General features: G+C 54.8%; 1 protein-coding gene across 4 annotated transcripts in view; it reads right to left on the bottom strand.

Annotated features, from left to right (window-relative positions):
* ZNF469 (zinc finger protein 469) overlaps positions 1-22,177 on the bottom strand; it is a 289,966-nt gene that overhangs the window by 18,041 nt on the left and 249,748 nt on the right. The gene's annotated exons all lie outside the window — the stretch shown is intronic.

Below are 22,177 nucleotides of genomic sequence, written 5' to 3'. Positions count from 1 at the left end.
AATATTCTGCAGAATGATGGACAGCTATTTACGTGTCCAGATGGGCACCGGGTTGTCCTATATTGGGTCTTACAAACAGCAGAGCAATAACTCTGCATGCCAGTGAGACCCACAGGGTAAATGCTAAAAAGAGATGGTGGGGCCAAAACCGGTTTGGCTCAATGGATAGAGCGTCGGCTTGGGGAATGAAAGGTCCCGGGTTCGATTCCGGTCAAGGGCATGTACCTTGGTTGCGGGCATATCCCCAGTAGGGGGTGTGCAAGAGGCAGCTGATCGATGACTCTCTCTCATCGATGTTTCTAACTCTCTATCTCTCTCCCTTCCTCTCTGTACAAAATCAATAAAATATATTTAAAAAAAAAAAAAAAAAAAGAGATGGTGGGGTCAAAGGGCAAGTGCATTTGTAATTTGTCAAATTAATCCCTGGAGTGATTTTAAAATTTGGCCACAATTTTTTTGATCCTCCTTCCTTGAAAAGGTGGGACCCAATTCCCTCTTCTCAAATGTGGGCTGACCTGGTGACTTGCTAATTACAAAATAAGGTGGAAGTGAGGGTGTTCGACTTTAGAAATAAGGTCATAAAGGGCACTGTGGCTTCTGCCTTGCTCTCTGTCTAGTCACTCACTCAGGGAGCCATGTTGTGAGGACACACAAGCATCCCTGTGGAGAGTCCACAAGGGGAGGAACTGAGGCCTCTTGCCTACAGCTGTATGTGGCCACCTCAGAAGCAGCTCTTCCAGCCCCAGTTGAGCCTTCAAATGAGACTACAGCCCCTGCTGACATTCCAGCTCCTCTTGAGAGGCCTGGAGCCAGACGGCTGTGCTGAGATGTGCCCAAATTCCTGACCCACAGAAACTGTAGATAATAATGGTATTGTTTCAAACTGCTATTTGTTACAGAGCAACAGACAATTAATCCATTAGTGCAACCCCCCCTCCCCCCCCCCCCCCGTGGGTTGCACTGATTTACATTCCTCCTAATAAAGCAGAGAACCCTTGGGCTTTCATGTAAGTCCTGGCATCACAGTGTACCTTTTCCCAGCAGAGGCCGGAAAGGGAGGAGGACCACGGGTTGTCACTGGCGACTCAGTGGAAGAGCTTTCATTCATTCGTTCACACTCACAGATCTGCATGTTTGTGTAAGATGCTGCACTAGGGATGGGTGAATAGTGGTGAGTGACTGATTCATGGCCTCTGTGTCATGGAGCTTACAGGAAAAATCAACAGATGACTACAGACGAGGAAACCCAGGCTCAGAGAGGTGTGTACTTGTCCAAGTCACATAGCACATAGTGAAGCACACAAGGAGGTGAAGTAGGCCTGCCCATGCCAGACAGAGTGGCTCTATACCTCGGTCCTGCCTTAGTGACTCCTTCCCATGCCTCCACATGCCGAGCCTGGGGCAGAGCTCAGCCACCCCATCATTCTCTCTCCTCAGCCCCCAGGTAGTGGGCCTGATGTTCTGCTTACAACACCCAGGCCTCTTAAAGCCAGCTGCCCCTTCAGGGGTCTGAGGACCAGACTCTGGTGCTCAGACCATGGGGCAGGTACAGGGCAGCGTGTGCCCTAGGTCTCGGGTTCCCACCCCTGCCCAGGCTCTTGGCAAAGCCCCTTAGTGTGTGTCGGTGTGGGTTTCAGTAGCCTGGGCCCCTTTGAAGTCAGGAGATCCAATCCCCCAGATCCGGGCTGCCCCAGGGAACCCCAGCAGTGCAGGCATCTCCTTTCCCTCAGAAACACTACCTGGCTCCTATCCTAACAGGCCTGGTCCCAGGGCTCCAGGTAACTCAAGACCACAGCGGTGTGGTGCTGGCTGGCTCCGTCCAGTGCAGTGGTTGGCGGCAGCTCCTGGTGAGGGTAGTCCTGCTGCAGGCCTGGTCCCTGCCGTCCCTGTGTCCCCACCCCATGATCTCCCAGCCCCTCGCGCAGAGGCCTCTGCTCCTGACCCTCTCCCCTCACCTCCTCTTTAACCTGCCTTGTTTGGGCTGAGGCGTCTCTGTCCTAGAAGTGGGCTCCCCTCTCCCTTCTTCCCCATCACTATTGGGCACATCCCAGCCCTTCGTCTTGAGTCCACTTCAGGCCTTTGCCTAAGCGTAAGCAGTTCCGCTGTCTAGGACACCAGCCTTCTTTCTGGTCTTCCGATTCTCACCCACTTCCAGGGAGCCCTGCAGGTTTAGCTGTGCTGGGCTCACATCCTGGTTCCAGCTCTTCCAGGCTGTGGGGCCAGGGCTGGTCTGAGTCTCTCTGAGCAGTTTCCTCAGCAGTAAAATGGGGATGATCAAAGTCCTGACTTCAGAGGATTGTCAAGGAAGGTGAAATGGGACAACACACCTAAACTGTTCACTCAGCAGATGTTTGCTCTGAACATGGCCACTGCTCTTTGGGCTCCTCTCCAGCCCACCTCTTCTGAGAAGCCTTCCCCGCTGTGTGTTGAGTCCACCTGGGCGGTATTTGTTGAGGAGGCAGCGCTGTAGTCAGCAGGTATCAGGGATCTCATAAGCTCTCAGGCAAAGACTGTCCTCCCCCATCCTTAAGGCCTGGAGCAGCTCTGTACCCATGATGCCACTGTGCAGTCAGAGCTCCATGTGCAACCCCGAGCGTCCTGGCCTCAGTTTCCCCATCTATAAATGAGAAGCTGAACCCGAGGACTCCTCAGGCCCATCCTGGCTCTGTCTCTCATGACCAGTGTCGTGGCTTCTCATGGCCCCCAGTCAGCACTCAAGCCCTTTTTTTTTTTTTTTTTTTAAATATTTTTAAAATTTTATTTTAAATTATTATCAATATTATTATTTTAAATACTTACCTGAGGATATTTTTTCCCATTGCTTTTTAGAGAGAGTGGAAGGGATGGAGGAGAGAGAGAGAGAGAGAGAGAGAGAGAGAGAGAGAGAGAGAGAGGAGATAGAGAGAGAAGAAAGACACATCAATTGGATGCTTCCCACATGCTCTGGGGATCGAACCTGCAATCCAGGTATGTGCCCTTGACTCCTTGACCAGGAATCAAACCTGTGACCCTCTGTGAGGGGGCTGGTGCTCTAACCATTGAGAAACACTGGCTGGGATTTAATTTGATTTGAGAGAGAGAAAAACATTAATTCATTGTTCTACTTATGTCTGCACCCACTGGTTGATTCTTATATGTGCCTTGACTGAGGATTGAACCTGCATCCTTGGTGTATTGGGATGACTCACTAACCATCTGTGCTTCCTGGCCAGGGCCCTGTACCCAAGCTTCATTCCTTGCCCTGTGGTCTCTTCGGCCTCCCACCTGTCCATACATGGAGTGGGTTTAATTGTCCTACGTCTCTCATCAGGGCTGGACTGTACCTTCTTAAAGGGTGGGGCTTCCCAATTCCTGCCCTGCCTGAGAGCTGGATGTTGGCCCCGCCCCCAGCAAAGTTCCTGCATCCTGGCTGTCATGGCTGAATGTTTGTGTCCCCAAATCTTTTATCAAAGCCCTAACTCCCAGGGCAGTGGTATTTGGAGGTGGGGCTTTTGGGGGTGCTTAGGGTCAGATGAGGCTGTGAGGGTGGGCTAGTGCCCTGGGCATCCCCTTCCGGCCCTGGTCCTGCTCTCCTCTTAGAGGAGGCCCCTGGGTAAGCCCTCCAGCCCCCACCGGGCTCATCCCGGCCTCCAGGCCTCAGTGCCCATACTAGTTTTCACTGGCCCAGCAACGTGCTAAGTGCTGGGCACAGGACAAGCATGGAGAGGGAAGCCAGCGGGGTCAGGGGGGCACAGGGAGATAGGTTCAGATGCTGTCTGCTTTTCTTCATTTTCCACCCTTCCCCACAGAGCTGCCAGCACCGGGAGGCAGTTCGGGGTAAGGTCAATGATAGCGACAGTGTCCACACACCCATCATGCTCTGTGCTCATTTCTCACTTGGTCTCTATGGCTGCCTCACAGGGTTGGTGCTGCTCTCCAAATTTATAGACAGAAAACCGAGGCACGGAGAAGGAGGACTCTCTCACCAGGTTGTGCAGCCCGAGAGAGGTGCAGTTGTGCCCAGCACAGGTGTGCCTCGAGTTAGGGCAGAAAATGCAGCTGTGGATTGTAAATGGGGCAAAGCTAGTGAGTGGGGGTGTGGAGAGGGCAATGGGCACAGGCTTCTGTGAGGAGGTGACCCTCAGCCATGCATGGCTGGGCCCTGGGTAAGGGGCTCTCAAGCACAGGTCAGGGTGAGACTCCTGCCTGGGAAGCTGGGGTGGGAGCATGTGGTGTGGGGAGGGGACCGGCTGGTGTGGGTGTCATCGGCTGGTAAAGGGAGGCCACCGAGGGATGCTGTGTATATGCATGAGGTTCATGTCCACACCCATCCCCAGGCTCTGCTCCTCAACCTAGATACCAAACAGGAGGCAAGACAAGCACCATCAGGCAGAATGGGCTGGGAAGGCCAGCAGGGCTCCAGTTTGGCCTAGGTGCAGTTGGGGAAACTGAGGCTCAGAGCAGACCTGGGCCTGTCCAGGGCACATGGTGAGTGGACCCTGCACCCCCAACACATGGTGAGGGGTCCCTGCTCCTGGGCCTCTAGGAGGCCCCTGTCTAGCTTGGGTCTAGTCTGGCCTCTCATATTATTGATCTTTGCTGTGTTTCCAGCTGCCCACCCTCTTTTTTTTTTTTTTTTTTTTTTAAATATATTTTATTGATTTTTTACAGAGGAAAGGAGTGAGATAGAGAGCTAGAAACATCGATGAGAGAGAAACATCGACCAGCTGCCTCTTGCACACTCCCCACCGGGGATGTGCCCACAACCAATGCACATGTCCCTGACCAGAATCGAACCCAGCACACTTCAGTCCGCAGACCGACGCTCTACCACTGAGCCAAACCGCTTTCGGCTGCCCACCCTCTTGAGCTGTCTTCTTGAGCACTAACCTGGCCACTTGGACTCCCTGAAGCCTGTGCATAACTGGCCTGAGGCTTGGCCTGGCCTCTCTGGCCACCAGCCTGATCCCAAGAGTATTGTGGGCAAAGCCAGGTGCTCTGAATGCCAGCTCTGCTGGGTAGGGGCCTCTGTTTTCAGATTATCCGAGATAAACATGGCTGGGAGAAGTGAGAAGAGCAGAGTTGCACCCACTGCCCTAGGACATTTGCCACTCTCTTTGGTGTCCCCACCCATCCCAGCCCCTTCCTCAGCTGGCTAAGCCCAGGCATGCTCTAAGACCCGGGGCAGCCGAGCCCAGTGGAGGGACCCAGAACAGCTCCGGGGTTCCCAGTTCACTGTCCTTGTTCTAAGGGGCTGCGGTGTGGCTCATCTGACATTTATTTCACAAATATCCTCCTTTCCTTTTCCTTCAAACACTGCCACTTTGCTTAAAAACTATCTGTTACCCAAGCACGCAGATAAACCGCTGCAGGTAAAATTATATCTGCGATATGGCCTGAGGGTACGTTTAAGAACACGGTGCAAATTATCAGCTGCATTTATCTTAATTACTTTGGGGGAAAGTGGAGGCTGGCTTTGGAAGGGGCTGGGGAAGCGGGTGTTTGTCCCACCTTATCGGGTGCATATTTGAGATCCTTTAACAGAAGGGAGATAAGAGGAGCACGTAGGGGGAAAATGATGTCTTCGAAAATGACAGGGAGGCGCTGGGGGTGGGGGGTGGAAATGGAAGCAGGGATGTGTGTTTAAAGACAGCACCTGGTGCCCACCGAGGCCTGGCGTGGCACCGACCACTCTGTCCTTTTGTTCCTCAAGGACCAGAATCATGGGGTGCATGTCAACACTGCTGACAGTAGCTCTTCATTTCCCAGACTTTACATGCCAACTCTCCAGGAGGCGGCTGACGCCTCCTCCAGTGCCTGATGGCCAGCTGGAGCCCTGGCCAAGCTCCTCCTAGAATAAACCGAAAACCTGCCGGGACAATGCGCACTTTCATTGGATATGACTGAGGAGCAGGACCTCATTCTGAGTGTGGTGGTGGGCGCTCTGGAATTTCAAGTAGGACCTGGCAGGTCCGACTGATGTTTTACAGGATCGTGCTGGATGGGGGTGCAGAATGGTTTGGGGGCTGGGTGGCTACGGGAGGAGACAGGCTGGCTGCCTGCACCCTGCTCTGCCTTGAGAAGCCTCTCCCTGAGCCTCAGTTCCTGGACAGCGGCGGCCTCGTCTGGTGCATCTCCATGGCCTGTGTGGATCTGGAAAGTGCTTGCTGGCCCAGCTGGCCACCGGGCATCAGGAGGCCGCCAGAAATCCAAGGCAGGGTTCCCAGCCTGGTCACCAGTCCAACCAGGGGCCGTGTTGACACCTGCACTGACTGGCACTGTCTGGAACCCTGGACACCAGCTGTCTAGGGTGGGAGAGACCTGGCTCTCTAGGGGCACTTGGTGGTGTCACCTGCAAGACAGGGATGACCATACTGTCATCTTCCACTTGAGCGTGGAAGGGCCAAGGAGTGAGATCAGAGACTTGTAAGGGAGGGTGGAGTCCTATGTGATGTCAAGATGTTGGGGGACCCAGACAACAGCCCTCAGTGCCGTGTGTGTGTGTGTGTGTGTGTGTGTGTGTGTGTGTGTGACCCTGTGCCTTTGTCCCCAAGCTCCCGGTTCAAGCACCTACACACCTCAGAGGCCTACATGTCTGGATCCTCCTGCCCTCTGTCCTCTCTTCCCACCACCCTCCCTGGCATCTACTTGACTCTGTCACCCTCCATGTCCCTGCATGCCAGGCATGCTCCTGCCTTATGTCCGTGAATCCATCATTCCCTCTTCAGGATGTGCCCCTTTCTCCTTCTCCTCTGGTCTGGCACCAATGCCATCTCCTCCAGGAAACCCTCTCTACATGGAGCTAGCACATCCCCTGCCCAAGCTCATTCTCTGCCCCTCCAAGGCTTGTCAGTCACTTACTGCATATCCTGTTCCTGCACCGATGCTGAGGGCTCACTGCTGCAGTACCCTCCCTCTCACCACAGGCAGCACCTGGGCCAGGCTGGCTCAGGCCCCACTCCCCACTCCCTCCTACCCAGGTGGCGGGGAGAGGAGACCCAGGTTTGCCTGGTCCTGCTGCTAACCTCCCTAGGTGCCTCAGGAAAGCTCTGCAGTCCTCAGTTTCCCCATTTTTGAAGTGGTGGTGCCCCCACCCACCTCAACACAGCATTACAGAACAGGGTGAGACACATATGGGGGAACCTAGGGCCCAGCCCTCATAGAGGGAGGCTGCCCGGAGCTGTCATTGCAGGGACTCCCAGGGGTCTTCTCCTCAGACCTGGGGCTCCAGTTCTGAGGGGGCCAACATGGATGTGTGCAGAACAAGGACCAGACCCTCCTCTCAGCACACACGTACACACATATGCACACAGCACAGACACGCATGCATGCATCTCACCAAGGCTGTGGAGGGGACACACTTTTTGCCTCTGGATCTCATTTATACTAATAAAAGGATAATATGCTAATTAGATCAGGAGACCTTCTGGACACCCTTCCAGACAAAGCCATGGTGGTGGGGCCGAGGCAGAGGTGGTTAGGGGTGACCAGGCCAGGAGGGTAGGGCCATTGAACAAGATCAGGCTGGCAGCGGTGGAAGGGGGGGAGGGCAGTTGGGGGCCAGCAGGCAGGCAGGGGGGCAGTTGGGGGCTAACAGGCCAGCAGTGGGGGGCAGTTGGGGGAACTCAGACCGGCAAGGGAGGGCAGATGGGTGTGAGCAGGCTGGCAGGCAATGTGGTTAGTGGTGATCAGGCAGGCAGGCATGTGAGCAGTTAGGAGCCAGCAGTCCCAGATTGCGAGAGGGATGTCTGATTGCTGGTTTAGGCCCGATCCCACAGGCAGTCAGACATCCCCTGAAGGGTCCCAGATTGGAGAGGGTGCAGACCGGGCTGAGGGACTCTCCCCCTGCCCCCTGTGCCACTAGTTTCTAAAAATAGCCCCCTTGATGTTCCATGTGCACAAGCCAGCAGGCAGGAGGGTCTGCCTGGAGAAGGTGGATGTGGGGATTTGGAGACAGTGCCCTCAGCTTCTCTCTCTGCTGTTGTACCCCAGTCCAGAAATGTCTAATGGCAAGGCCAACACTCAGTTTTAGGAACACATCTCACACCCTGAATGTTAATACTGTGCCAAGGTCAGCCCAACACACCCTGGCTGCTCCCTGACCTATTCCTTAGAGAGTCCTTCTCCCCTGCAGAGAGGGACAAGGGACTATTTGGGGCCCTCCTGCTGGGATCTGGCTGCAGGGATTCTACTGGGTCTCAATGGCCCCAGGAAGCTCCTAACCAAGCCTGGGTGAACAGCAAGTGCCGATTGTCCAGGGCAGGCTGGTCCGGATATGGAGGGCAGAGGAGGTGTTGGGACACACAGCAGTGCCCACTCCAAAAGGACTTGGGGGCTCCATGGGACCCACTTTGAAAACCAAAGTAAGGCAGGGCATTTTCTTCAGATTCGCCTGGCAAACAACTCTGCCTTGGGTTCTAGATCAAGGATCTCTGGGGACGCCTAGCTCAGTATGCTCACTTCACAGATGGGAACAGTGGCTCCAAGAAGGTACTAGCTTGCCCAGAGGCCAGCATGGGCTCCTGGTGCCTCTGGCTCTGAGCTCCTGGCAGGGGCAGCACCTAGTGTTGCTTGAAGCAGCCACTAGCAACTGCTGGAGGGCTGGATAGGAGGCCAAGCGCTGGGAGAGAAGGGAGTCGAGACACCACCCTTAATGCGAGTAGCAGTTCTGGAGGACTGCCAAAACCCAGGACTGCCCTTTCTCAGGAGCTGCCATCCTTGTCACCAAGGACTCAGTGGGTGAGAGGGAGATGCTCAGAGGGACCAGGAGGAGAAAGCCAGGAGGGTTGGGGGTGGCTGGCCTTGGTCTGCACCCTGGGGCCCCAGCGTGGACCCTGTCCCAATAAGGCTGCTTTGGGCTCTGCCCAGAGCAGCTGGTCCATCTGGAAGCCTTGGTGGACCCCGCCCCCACCCAGAGGGCCCCAGGAGAGGGTGCAGAAAGCTCAGAACCCCAGCCTCAGCTGGGCCTTGTCTTTGGGCTCTGGGTCTCCCTGGGAAAAGCCCTGGAGGGCGGAGGATGTTCAAGGGTTCATGTGATTCTGATTTTGTGGGAAATATTGTCACTATCCCTTCCCCCAAACAACCATAACACGCGATGGCTCATTATAAAGTCAGTTATTTTCCATTACTGTAACTTCGACATGAAGTCCCCAGTGCTTTGTCACGATCTCCAGGGCTCATCTGAAGCGGCTCTTTCAGTGTGCCTCTTGCTCCCACCATCCTCAGCCGAGTCAGTGGTTTCCAGACCCTCGCTGCCCAGGGCAGGCCACGGACCAGCATCTGGAGGCAGAGTCTGGGGTCTACCCAGACCCTCTAGGTCTGAAATCCTATTCTGGGCCCAGAGCATGCCTTGGGAATCCTGCATGATGTCACCTGCCACCCCGTGACCCTGATGTATGACGGAGTGAGAAGCACTGGTCTGCATGGAGGTTGGACCCAGGTGAGAGACGGGGGAGGCAGGGAGACTGCAGAGTGGAGCTGTAGGACCTGGGACATATGGGGCCTCCCTGCATGCTCTGCGGGCTCCCTGGGGCTGGGTGGCTGAGCCAGGTGTGGTCTGACTACTCAGGTCTCAGGATAAGTCACCTTAGGTCAGTCTTCTTATCGTCTAGCCATGGGGGTGGGGTGGCATCAGATCCATTTTACAGGTGAGAAAACTGAGGTTGTGGGAGGGTACGTGAATTGGGTGTTGGCTGCAGGACAGCCTCTGCACCCCTGAGACCCTAGAGAAGAAGGCTGTCTGCTCTGGCTTTTTGGAAACAGAGCCCATATCGCCCCTGCAAGGCCTCTGAATGAGAAACAGGATCAGAGTAGAGGTCACGCAAGGCTTCCATCCTGTGCTTGGCGGGGAAGGTGGGTTTTAATGAGCTGTCTCTCCCGAGTGACAAGATTAATGAGCTTCCCCGGAGGCCCAGTTAATTATTCTCTCGTCAGGTTCAGAATCCTATCAGCCTCATTTTTCAATTAAAAGTGATTTTAATTTCACTTCCTAAGGATGAGAGGATTAGAAACATGCTGCTTGGCAGGCAGCTGGGTAGGGGAGAGGGGTCTTCGACACTCAGGGCTCTGTGTGCAGGAAATGAGTGCTGAATCCTGCCAGGATGGCCTCGGCCAGGCTGTGTCCTCCTTGCCCACACGCACACACAGCAGGTGCTCCTGTGTGGTGGTGACAGTCCCCATTGCTGGGCTGAAGCCTGTGGATAGTGGGAGCTGTGGGGGCGTTAGATCTGAGAGGTCCCATGGGTGGGTGGGGGGGAGGTTAGGTGGGGGCAGCCCAGACACCGGTGGGGATTTCTGGCTCTGGGGATAAGACCCTTCAATATTCCAGGGCACTTGCAGGATCCAGGCCCTATGGCGCAGGGGTGTGATGGGGCAGGGGTGTGACAAACTGCAGGGAGCTGGTTGAGGGGCCTGCAGCTTTGCCCTTCCCTCAGGGAGCTCCCATCCCTGACACTGAGAGGTCCTAGAACACCTCCACCCACAGCCTCCAGACGGGTTTCACCAACTTCAGGTCACCAGCACCCCTTTTTACCCAGGGGAACGCTGAGGCCAGGGCCACAAAACGGGAGGCAGCCCAGGACCAAGCCGTCGCCTGCATAAAGCTGTCCCTGCCTCTGCAGGACACCCTCCTCGACTGGCCTCTGAGCCTGGGCAGTGAGCCCATCTCCCCTAGCTCCTGCCATCACAACACCCACCAGTTCTGTGCAGAAGGGGAAGCTGAGGCCTGGTGGGGCGGACACACAGTCACAGTGCTGTGGCCCAGGGTCTCAGGCATTGACGGGCACCTCTTCTCTCAGGACAGAGCGGGGGGCCCCACACCACCTGGTGCCTCTCCTTTCATAAAAAGTCAGCAAACACACCGTGATGGAAAACAAAGGGGCTGCCAGGAACACAGCCGCGACAGTCCTTCCTGAAAGCCGCTCCTGTCTGGGCCTTCAATGTACCTGCCATTTACTTTCTCAGCTCTGCCAGCTGCCTGGTGCATCACTGGAGGGACAGCCCTCCTGCTGGGCTTCGGGGGAAAGGGGGTGGGGGTAGGGGGAGAACACTGCCAAAGCCGAAGATAGCTTTTTGGGGTGGGGGTGCAGGGAAGGAAAGAAGACGTTCAGGGGGAGAACTGGGTGGGTCTGTGCTGTTCAGAGATGGGACCCTGTCTCCTGCCTCACTCTCCTCTGTCTGCATTAGCATCACCTGTCACCTGTCCTTCCAGGCCTCCAGCACCCCCTCCCTCACCTGGCTGGGCTCAGCCCCTTACACACACCATATTTGACTATTTATCCCCAGGACCAAGCTTCTGAATAGTTTTATCTGCCTCCATGTCCCCAGTGCCAGGGAGAAAGCGGGACCCTGTGGTGTCCACCCACCACCCACCTGTCCCTCTGACAAGGGTTCACGGCGGCACGCGTTGCACCATGGCACATGCCCGCTCGCCTGACAGGCAGCTGCTCCAAGCTCCGCCAACTGCGGCCGCCAGGAAATCCAGCACGGTGGCAGGCTCTCCGATTTTTCAGGAAAAGCCAGAAATCCAGGTTTTAAAGTGAAATCTCCTTATTTTTAAACTTTGCAACAAGTTCACATAAAACAAAATAACTACTGTGTGTGGCCAGATTGAGCCCGTGGCTGGTCTTGTGTGACCTTTCCCACCCACTGAGGCTCTCCGGTCACTCACTCATTCATTCACTCACACGCTCATTGAATTTCGACAAAGCGGAGGGTGTACCAAGCTCCCTGCCAGGTGCTGGGACCGGACTATAGATGGCACAGGCACAGACCCCCCGCCGCACGGACTGACAACCCAGAAGGTCTAATTTCGGTCCATCAGGACGTGAACACATGTCTGCTGACCCTGTGCTCTGGAAAGTTCTCAGGATGTTTAGAACCCCAACTGGAGGAGGAAAATCCCTCACTGGCACAGGACCTCCTAGGCTAGCAGGGCGCAGAGAGGCGAGGCCATGTCCTCAGGTCACATAGTGAGCTGCAGAGGGGCCTCGGACGGCAAGCTCGGGGAGGCTGGGGCCTCGTGGTGACTCTGCAGACAGGGGCTGAGGTGAGCAGTGTGGGTGTGATACGGGAGCCTGCTGGCTTCTGTGGAGGGTGGGGAGTGCTGAATCCCCCTTGTGGAGAGTGGGGTGTGCCAGGTCCCCCAGGTGGGCATCTCCCTGGCCTAAGGCTGAACTGGGCTCCAGCCAGAGAAGGAGCAAAGCTGGAAGGGAGGCAGGAGTCCAGGGTGTGCCTGGCACAGGGCTGCTGTCTCCCAGCCTTCCCAAAGCATTTGGACTCTCCTCCCAGGTGGCTATGGCCGGCAGCTGCCCTGTCACCTTGACTTCCCACAACAAGCATTCAGACCTTGCCCCTTTCCCAACCCACTGCCAGGTGCTCCTCCTGGTAAGAAATCAGCCCCTCCTGGGGGAGGGAGGCCTGGTGACAGGGTTGGTAAGTCCCCAGGACACTGGAAGGTGGAGGGAGTCTGAGACCCTGGATAACACTATGGGCCCATCCAGCTGTGTGACAAAAAGGGGACCTTTGGGTGTGGGGTGCTCAGCCACACTCTGCTGATAAGAGAACGGAGTTCTGAGAGGTGGAGACACTTGCCCAGGACCACGCAGCCCATGGGCCAGGGCTCTGAGGAACCTGGGCTGGCCCCTGTCCTGCTACAACTCTGCTGCCCTCTCTGGCTGGGCCAGGCCGCCAGCATCTTCTGATCAGACAAATGCAATGCCCTGTCTCGGCTCTCCTGGTGGCTCCCATATCTTGTTCTCCCCCTAGCAGCAGAGATCTTTCCAAACACAAGCGAGGCTCTATCTCCAGCATAATGGACTCTGTGGTATTGGAATCAAGTCCCACCCTGGCCTACAAGCCCTTGCACCACCAGAGCCCTGCCTCCTGGGCTTTCTAGAAAATGCCACGTTGCCCGGCTGGTGTGGCTCAGTGGTTGAGTGTTGACCCATGAACCAGAAGGTCATGGTTTGATTCCCCGTCAGGGCTCATGCCTGGGTTGTGGACTCGATAGTAGGGGGCGTGCAGAAGGCAGCTGATTGATGATTCTCTCTCACTGTTGTTTCTATCTCTCTCCTTTCCTCTCTGAAATCAATAAAAATATTTTAAAAAAGGGTTAGAAAGCACCAAACTCACTCATGCCTCAGGGCCTTTGAACTCACCATTTCCTCTGCCTGAGATGTTTTTCCTAGACCTTCCCACGTCAGGCTGTGTCTGGTCTAGATGCTTTAGCTCAGATGCTGCCTCCTTGGAGCTTTAACAGGAGTGATTCACCCTGAAATCTGTTTCATTGTTTGTGGCTCCTCCACCTGAATTTGTCTTTGATGAGGCAGCACAGAGGACAGGAGGTAGGGGGCATTGTGAGTTGAATTGTGTCCCCCAAAAGGTACGTTTGAACCTGTGGATGTGACCTTGTTTGGAAAGAGGGTCGTTGCAGATGTAATCAAGCCAAGATGAGGTCATCCTAGGCTAGCATGGCCTTAATCCAGTGAGAGTGTCCTTACAAGATACAGACCCAGGGAGAGGCCACACAATAACACAGACAGAGGGCCACAAGTCCAGGGGTGTCTAGAGTCCCCAGGAGCTGGAAGAGGCTCCTACTCTAGAGCTCCCGGAGAGAGCATGGCCTTGATCTTTGTCTACTTCTCCATGACAACTTGCTCAGACCCAAATGCTTGGAGTCACGCATGCCCCTCTCTGCCCCCACATCCAATCCAGTCCATTGGCATTTGGGTTGGCTCCACCTTCAAACGAACCCAGAATCAACTTCCTCCGGCACCTGAACCTTCTGGACAACTGTCGTCACCTCCTCCCTGCATTTCCGTCACCATCCTGATTGCCAGCATCATGAAGGAATGCATCCTACCATTTCATGGCTGATGGGGTGTCCCGCGAGGCCCTGACATTATCCCTGCTTTGCATGAGAGGAAACTGAGTCATGGCAAGGCCGGGGATTTCCTTTCCTGCTTGATGACCTGAGCCTAGGGTGCCATGGGGGGAATTTTCCTAGGCAGGAGACTTCTACTCCATCCACACTCTGGATGTGTGTGTGTGTGTGTGTGTGTGTGTGTGTGTGTGTGTGTGTCTGGCTGCATGAGATCCACTCTGGTTCTCAAAGGCCCAGCTCAGCCCCCTGTCTGCCTGCAGAGGGGCCCACTGCAGAGGGGCTGGCTGGGAGCAGGGGCTGCCTGGCCGAGACGGTGTGCGGGCTGAATAACGCCGATATTCATCCCAGACAAGCCCAGGCTCTGTTGGCTTCAGAGGGTGGTGTTGGCTGAGACCCCATAGAGAGCCCCTCCCTGGCCCTCTGGGTGTTTTTCTTTCATCAGTTGGAGAAAAAAGTAGGAAGAAAGGAAGAAAGCGGGGTATTTTGCCAGGGACTAAAAAAGGCATTGTGATCCTGTTTATCTTGATAGCGAGTGGGGTGCTGGGCACAGGGAGTCTCCTTCTCTGGCCCTTAAGGTAGAAGTGGAGAGAGATGAGCCAGCCTTGAGTCAGCATGGGTCTGCAGGAAATAGGGGTTGGGGGTGGGGGGTGGATCCGGGGGATTCAAAGCCCATGTGAGCCAACCACTGGGAACCAGAAGTGGGCCTGAAAGAGACAGAGGAGAGAGAAGATTCCAGAAAGACAAATGAAGCGATAACCACTTAGTGCTGTGCATACAGTCGGTGCTCAGTAAGTGTTTGCTGGTCTGAAAAGTCATTCTGACCCTGTGGAGTCTGTTGACCCTAACTCCTTATGAGAGCCATCCCCTCACACTGGCCCAATGGCGACAGCCCCTCCCTTTCATTCTTTAATTCCCCTCCTCCCAACTTTCTTAAAAATGTATACTCCTCCAAAAAAGGGCTGACGTGGCTTAGGGAAAAGGATGCCTAAGCCACAAGGTGGTTAAGACAGAAACTGAAAGCCAAAAACCTCACAGGAGCTCCAAACTGAGCTCTGAGCTTCCTGGCCATCAAGGCGAAAAGGGAAGTGAAAGGGTTAAAGAGAATAAAACGGGCAGAGGAAAACTTATTGTGCTTAGCAGATATCTTGCAGAAAGCTTGCAGTCTTGAGCTCAGCATAGCCTAGCTAACCACCAGACATCTGGCGACAGGAGGAGCGAAGCACTCTATTGGCTCCCATAAGGTAAGGACTCTTACCTTAGCAGAACAGCTTGCAGCAAGCAGAAGTGAATAAAAACTTGCCTCTCCCTTCAGTCTCTACTGATTCCCTTTTCAGACTCAGCCCACCTGCACCCAGGTGGGCTGAAATAAAAGTCCTTTTGATACATCATGGCGTCATGGCATAGGTGCATGACCCCGGCCCACTCCTAATCTTTCAGGAAGGATGCACAGCAGACTCGTCTCTCCCATTATCTGACCAAGGAGGAGCACACATGGGTCAGTTTTTCTGGAAATCTAACCAATCCCTATCTCACAGCACTGAGGCGGGATGAAAAGACACGCCAGGTGTCACATGCCTGGTGCATGGTGAGGGCTCAATGGCAGTGGACCCTACCCGTGGTGCTACAGGGGAGGTAGCAGACCCAGAAAGGTCCGTGGCTGCAGAGGTTGTCACACAGCGAGTGTGTGTGGAGAGTGGATGTTGGAAAGGGGCCAGGCTCATCCTTTACGTCCCCCATCTGAGGGAGGGAGGCCTGGCCCGGTGCTGCCTGTCTGATCTCATGTCCAGGAAAGGACCCTGAGTTGCCACGAACCTGAGAGAGGCGATGCAGCCCCATTGCACTCAGCCCAGGTCCTTCCCCAAACCAAGTGGGGTCGCCCTGGAGGCCATGGGCATGGAGACCTGCCACATGTGTCCTGCCAGCCCAGACTGCTGGCAGCTGCTCATCCTGCTAGGGGGAAGCACTGGCAGCCCAGATTGTTGGAGGCCCAGGAGTCAGATGGGGAGGAACGTGGTGGGGCAGACAGGTGACTCTGGGGGTGACTCTGACCTAGGTTGACCCTATGACATGGGATGTCCTTGACCTGGGGATGACCCTGACCTGGGGGATGATAACCTGGGGATAACCCTACTGCAGAGCTGAGTCTGTGGGATGCCACGGCCTGCATCTCCTCAAGATGTGGTCTTCGTGGATCAGGTGGGAGTGGACACAGAGCTAAGACGAGACCCAAGGTAGCTCTGTGTCAGCCACCTGCACCTGGCCCACCCAAGCCGATCCACCTGCTCAGCAAAGGCCCCCTGAGCTTGGGCTCCCTGGCTCAGCTGTGATCCCGCTGGAGTCTCAGGCTGGAGAGCAATGAGAAGTGCTGCAAATGTTCCCTCTGTGAAAATCTGTTTCTTGCCTGCCCAGCACCCATCCTCTTATTTCCTTCCCCAAACCAAGTGGGGCCGCCCTGGAGGCCATGGGCATGGAGACCTGCCACATGTGTCCTGCCAAAGGGCAAACACAGGGCAAGACCACCTTGTGTTTCCTCTGGGGAACCACCCTCCTCTGCCCTCTGTCCAGGCGGTCTGGCAGGGCTGGCCCTCTCATTCTATTAGACTGGATTCCGAAGCCACTGTTCGAGTTTCTGGATCCAGCTACACCTGAAGCCTGCCCTGCATAGCCAGTTATGGCAGCCAATAGATCTCACTTTTGCTTATCCTATTTTGAGTTGAGTTCTGTTCCCCTGTGGCTGAAAAGCATCTTGACCAAATACAACCGTACATGGGGCTCGAGGTGATCCCACTGGGCATTGACTTCTTCTTGGGTTGGCCTCTGGCTGTTCTGAGGGACTCAACATGCCCTATGACCTGCTCGTAACCTTTCTCCTCACATAGCCCCCCAAGTTGCCCCTTTCCTAGTGTGTGTCCTTCCTGAAGCTCCCCTCTCCCTTCCCTGCCACTCAGAAGGAGGAGCCCCCTGAGAGTGTATTCATCCAAACACTAGTGTGTACTGTGTGCCTGTCCTGGGCCGCAAAGCCACTATCCTCCACCAGAGATTTCCACCTGTCCTAAGGCCTCCTGGTCTCTCTGTGAGACCTGGCACAGACAACATCCTTACTTCAGGAGACCCACAGCTTCTGGGGCTCGTCCCTTCCTCACCCGCTAAGAGAGCCTAAAAGATCGTGACTGCAAAAGCACAGGTGGTGGACGACCTCAAATTCATTCTAGTTCCCATTAAAAAGACAAACAGCTCATTCACACTGGTGACTCGTTAGTACACTACTCAAACACTATGCTAATTGCCAGTTTACCTGAAGGGCTGACTGCTTTTCTGGAAGTCTTTACAGGCTAAATAACGTGGCATCTGGGATTTGCTTTAAAGGACACAGCAAGAGTAAGCAGGGGGCAGGAACGAATGGAGGCGGATTACCAGGCGTTAGTAACCCTGAGAGATGGGCAAGAGTTTGGGTGCCTTTCTCTTTACTTTTGTCTGTGTTTAAAAAAGTTTACCATCCTATCTAATAAAAGAGTAATATACAAATTAACCACCACTCTGCTACACCAACAAGTCATGCCCACCAGCCATGCCCACCAGCCAATCAGAGCAAGTATGCAAATAAACCCAATCAAGATGGCTACCAGGAGGGAGGCTTGTGTTTCCCTGGAAATGGAGGAAGCCAAGCTTTCCACACACCCTGGCTGGCCCAGGCCTCCACTCAAGCTACAAAGTTTCAATTATAGAAGGTAAACAAATCCAAACAGAAATGGTGGCAGCCATGGAGAGAGCAGGAGACTTGGCTCAGCTCCAGGCTACAAAGTTTCAATTGTAGAAGGTAAATAAATTCCAGATACCAGGGCCTCCTCTTGGGTTGCTGGGAGGTGTGGCTGGCCTGCAAACCACTACAGGCCTCTTGCCCAGGCCACCCCACACCTCAAGGGAACCCCCACTCTGATCTAGGACACCCTTCAGGGCAAACCAACTGGCCCCCACCCGTGCACTACGCCTCTATCCTATCTAATAAAAGAGTAATATGCAGATTGACCATCACTCCAACACACAATATGGCTGCCCCCATGTGGACAAAGATTCTGTCCCCATGTGGACACAAGATGGCCACCACAAGATGGCCAGTAGGGGAGGATAGTTGGGAGGGACCATGCCTGCAAGGGAGGGCAGTTAGAGGCGATCAACCCTACAGGGGAGGGCAGTTAGGGGTGACCAGGCCAGCAGAGGAGGGAAGTTGGGGGAAAACAGGCTGTCAGGGGAGCAGTTAGACATCAATCAGGATGGCATGGGAGTGTTTAGGGTGATCAGGCTGGCAGGCAGAAGCTGTTAGGGGCAATCAGGAAGGCAGGCAGGCGAGCAGTTGGGAGCCAGCAGTCCTGGATTGTGAGAGGGATGTCTGACTAACAGGCAGTCGGACATCCCTCGAGGGGTCCCAGATTGGAGAAGGTGCAGGCTGGGCTGAGGGACACCTAGACACCCTTGGCCTCTAGTAAAAACATAAGGACAGTTATCCTATAAAACAACTACCACCACAAAAATTCCAACTGCTTTCCTTAGGATCCCAGAATTGCAAGGGAGCTCAGGAATGTTACATGGCACATGAACTCCATCCGCACTATCAGCTCTGGAAGGAAAAATTTCTGGTGGGTCCCTCAGTATGGGGCCCCTTTTTGGCCTGTAGGCAGATCACAGAATGTGTTGTCCAAACTGAACACTTCTGAGAGTAAAATAATTCAAGTTAAATATTTATAAAAATTGCAAAATAGAAAGGAACCCTACCCAAGGAGATAAAAGCAAGTAGAGATTCCCATCATAAGAAAATGGGATGAATCCACAGGAGCCTGCCCCTAGCTCTGGGAGTGGGCTGGGGGCACCCCACCACCCACACCTGACCCAACCCACTCTTCCTGGGACTCTGCCTTAGATAGCAGCTCATAGGCTCCTTATTCCACCCCCCTTCCTCCTCCCTCCTAAGGGTCTGGACCTTGTAAAAGTTGAAAGCGTACTGATCTATGTAGTTGAACATACTTGAACTCTGACATGTGAGGCTGGGTGTTGCATTTATGTTTTTATCTTCCTAGGGAAAGCTGACCTTTAAAAAAACACAAAACATTTTATTGTTTTTTTTTTTTCCAGAGAAGAAGAGAGAGGGATAGAGAGTTAGAAACATTGATGAGAGAGAAACATTGACCAGCTACCTCCTGCACACCCCCTACTGGGGATGTGCCTGCAACCAAGGTACATGCCCTTGACTGGAATAGAACCTGGGATGCTTCAGTCTGTAGGCCGATGCTCTATCTACTGAGCCAAACTGGTTAGAGCAAGCTGACATTTTTATGGGTCTTTCTGTTCCCTCAGGGTGGGTCAGGTGAGGGAATCAGCAGACTTGGGAGAGCTTAACTGGCCATGTGCCCTGGGCTAGTCCCCTGCCACCCTGTCCAGCTTTCTCCTCACAAAGCTGCAGGAATTGTTTCCCACCGGGAAAATACAGGGGAGATGAGTGGATTGCCAGCTGCGGTTTGCCAGCCACTGCCCTAGATTAAGCACACTTGGACAGAGAGGCCCAGGGACAGGAGAATGGTGCCTGGGGTTGGCAGGAGGGACTTGCCCATATCTGTTACCCCCTCTCCTGGCAGAGCCAGCCAGCATCCCGTGAGGACTCAGAGAAAGCAAATAATGGTGGTGGTCTGGGACACAGGTGTGAGGAATCAGAGCTGTGACTAGGGACCAGGACAAGTTCCTATTCAGAGAGGGGAATCCAGGGTGCCTTTGGGATGCAAAAATGTCTGTCTGGGATGTTTCCATCCATCTACCCATCTATTCACCCATCATCCAATCTTGCATCCATCCATCCATTTATCATCCATTCATCCATCTTCCCATCCACCCACCCACCCACCCACCCACCATTCATTATCCATCCATCCCTCCATCCACTACCCATCCATTCATCATCCATCCATTTGTCTCCAGGACTAGAATTCAGGCCCTGGGGGCCCTGAGTGCTATAGTCTAGCCCCTGGCTCACTGCTGCTGCAACACCCTAGACCAGTGGTCAGCAAACTGCGGCTGGCGATCCACATGTGGCTCTTTGGCCCCTTGCGTGTGGCTCTTCCAAAAAATACTACGTGCGGGTGCGCACATAAAGTGTGACTGAAACTTTGTGGCCCATGTGCAGAAGTCAGTTTTCGCCTGGGCAAGTCTATTTTGGAGAAGTGGCGTCAGAACACTCAAGGGGTCAAAGAGCCGCATGTGGATTGCCAGCTGCGGTTTGCCGACCACTGCCCTGGATTAAGCAACTGCTCCACCATATGACCACTCCCTACATGACGAGCTGGATGGCATGGGTGCCACAGCGCTATCACTGACAGCTCTATCCCAAGGCGGAGAGAGGGGAAAAGCCCTCTACTTCCTCTGGGCTCAGTGCTGGTCAGTACTGGGGTCCTGTGTGGGGAGTCATCTGGGGTTTGGGTCTTCCCTTCTGCCTAAATCTATGAGGGTCCTGGAAACTCATGGGCCAAAGAGCTGGCAAGGGGTTGGGGTGGAAGAGCCAGCTGTGACTCCAGCCATGACCGTTCTTCCCCCTGGGTGGATGAGTCTCCTGTCTACTGTCTTGAGCCTCTTCTCTGGGTTGGTTCAGTCCTGGGCTCAGTAACCATCATGCTTGGGTCCTTGAAGATACCCAAAGTGCCCTGAGAGCAGGGCCAACTCTGCCTGTCCACTGAGATGCCAAGAAGCAGAGATGAAGCTAGGTGTGGTCCCAGCTCACTCAGTCTCTGACCAGGGACCCTGCACTGCAGCCACCAGCTGACCCACAGCCGAGCAGCCCTGAGTTCTCCCAGGGCTGCTGCTGTTTTCACAGCTGAGAGAGGGACTGATCTGGGGAGGCTGGTCCTGGCCCCTGGAGGCCCCCAGGCTGGGAGGTTCTGAAAAGCAGGCAGAAGCAAAGTGCTTCCAGGAGCCCCAGCCCAGTGTGACAGGGCTCCTTCCCGCCTCAGCGGCCTGGAGGAACTTCTCCTGGGGGCAGCAGAAGCCGCCCTGGAAGGCTGAGTGTGGGCCCCGCTGCCAGCAGGTGGGCCTGGTGCCCCCGCTGGAATACAGTGCTGTCACCCTGCTGGTGACTGTGTAGCAGAGCTTTGGACCGGCCAGACCTGGAGGAAGGTGGGATGCCAGTCTGAGTTTCTATGGCAGATGTGCTCAGCTACTCTGCTGGGTAGGATCACAAGTATGTTGAAGTTCAAAGGTGATGCTGTGGGCTGGGCAGAAATGGGACTTGGGTGTGCTGACCCCAAAGGTCAGGCTCTTTCACTGGCATCCATGTCCCATTCCATCACTAGGCCAATGGCTGCGTGCTCCCCAGTGGCGGCCATGAGGGAGGTATGGACGAGAAGCAGCTCCATTTCCCTTCACCCCAAACACACTACCTCCATCACCTGGCTGATTCCCAGGCTAACTGGTGAGGCTGGCACAAAAGTGAATTCCCATCTCCTCACTGAGGAGCTGAGGTCCAGAAAGGTGTGGAGACTTGCCTAGGGTCACACAGTCAAGGGCCCAGTGTGCTTGTGTCACTTTGAGGTCAATAGGGGCCTGGAGTATGGCCCCCATCTCCTGGGTGCCCAGTGCTCCTGCTGCCCTGTGGGTCCAGGCCCAGCAGATTGGGGGGAGAAGACACCTAGGAGAAGGGACTGCCTGGCTGGGTGCTCTCATATGACCCAGCTGCCTCTGCCCATACCGCATGAGCAAAGCCAGCTGGGACCAGCCGGCTGCCCCCAAGTGGCCCAGGCTGGAGCAGAGAAGCCATGCTGCCCACTTATAGAATCATGAAAAACGATGGAGCACTGTTGTCTGAATCCTCCAGGTCTGGGGCTTTTGGCACATGGCAACAGATAGCTGTAGTGGTCAATGTCTCTTGGCTTTAGTTTTCGTGTCTGTTAAACGGGGATAAAATAGAGCCCTTAGGGTCTTGGGGGGGGGGGGTGGGCGGTTAAACAAGATGGTGCAGGTCAAGCTCAGCACAGTGGGGCTGACAAATGGCTGCTGCTGTAACTTCCTCCTCTGCCCCTGGGCCTATGAGAAGGGCTGTTTCTCTGTGGGGAAGCAACCTGGACCCCATCTGTCTAGTCACAAGTCCCATCCCAGATGTTTCAGCTGCTGCAAATGACCCAAATTCAAGTTCATCCCCAAAGCTGACATCTCCCTCTGTGCTGGTCACCCGACTTCTTCCAGGAGCCACCGTGTCTTTGCATTTGCCTCCTGAGCAGAGGGACCAGAGATGAGAACTGGGGTGGGGAGGACCCAGCTCCCCACGCTGGTCCCTGTGAGGAG

Source organism: Pipistrellus hanaki (assembly GCF_964339955.1).
Source record: "Pipistrellus hanaki genome assembly, chromosome: 15".
In the NCBI taxonomy this organism is placed as follows: domain Eukaryota; kingdom Metazoa; phylum Chordata; class Mammalia; order Chiroptera; family Vespertilionidae; genus Pipistrellus; species Pipistrellus hanaki.
Note: the sequence above shows the minus strand (reverse complement) of the source record. Positions and strands in the feature narration are given on the sequence as shown.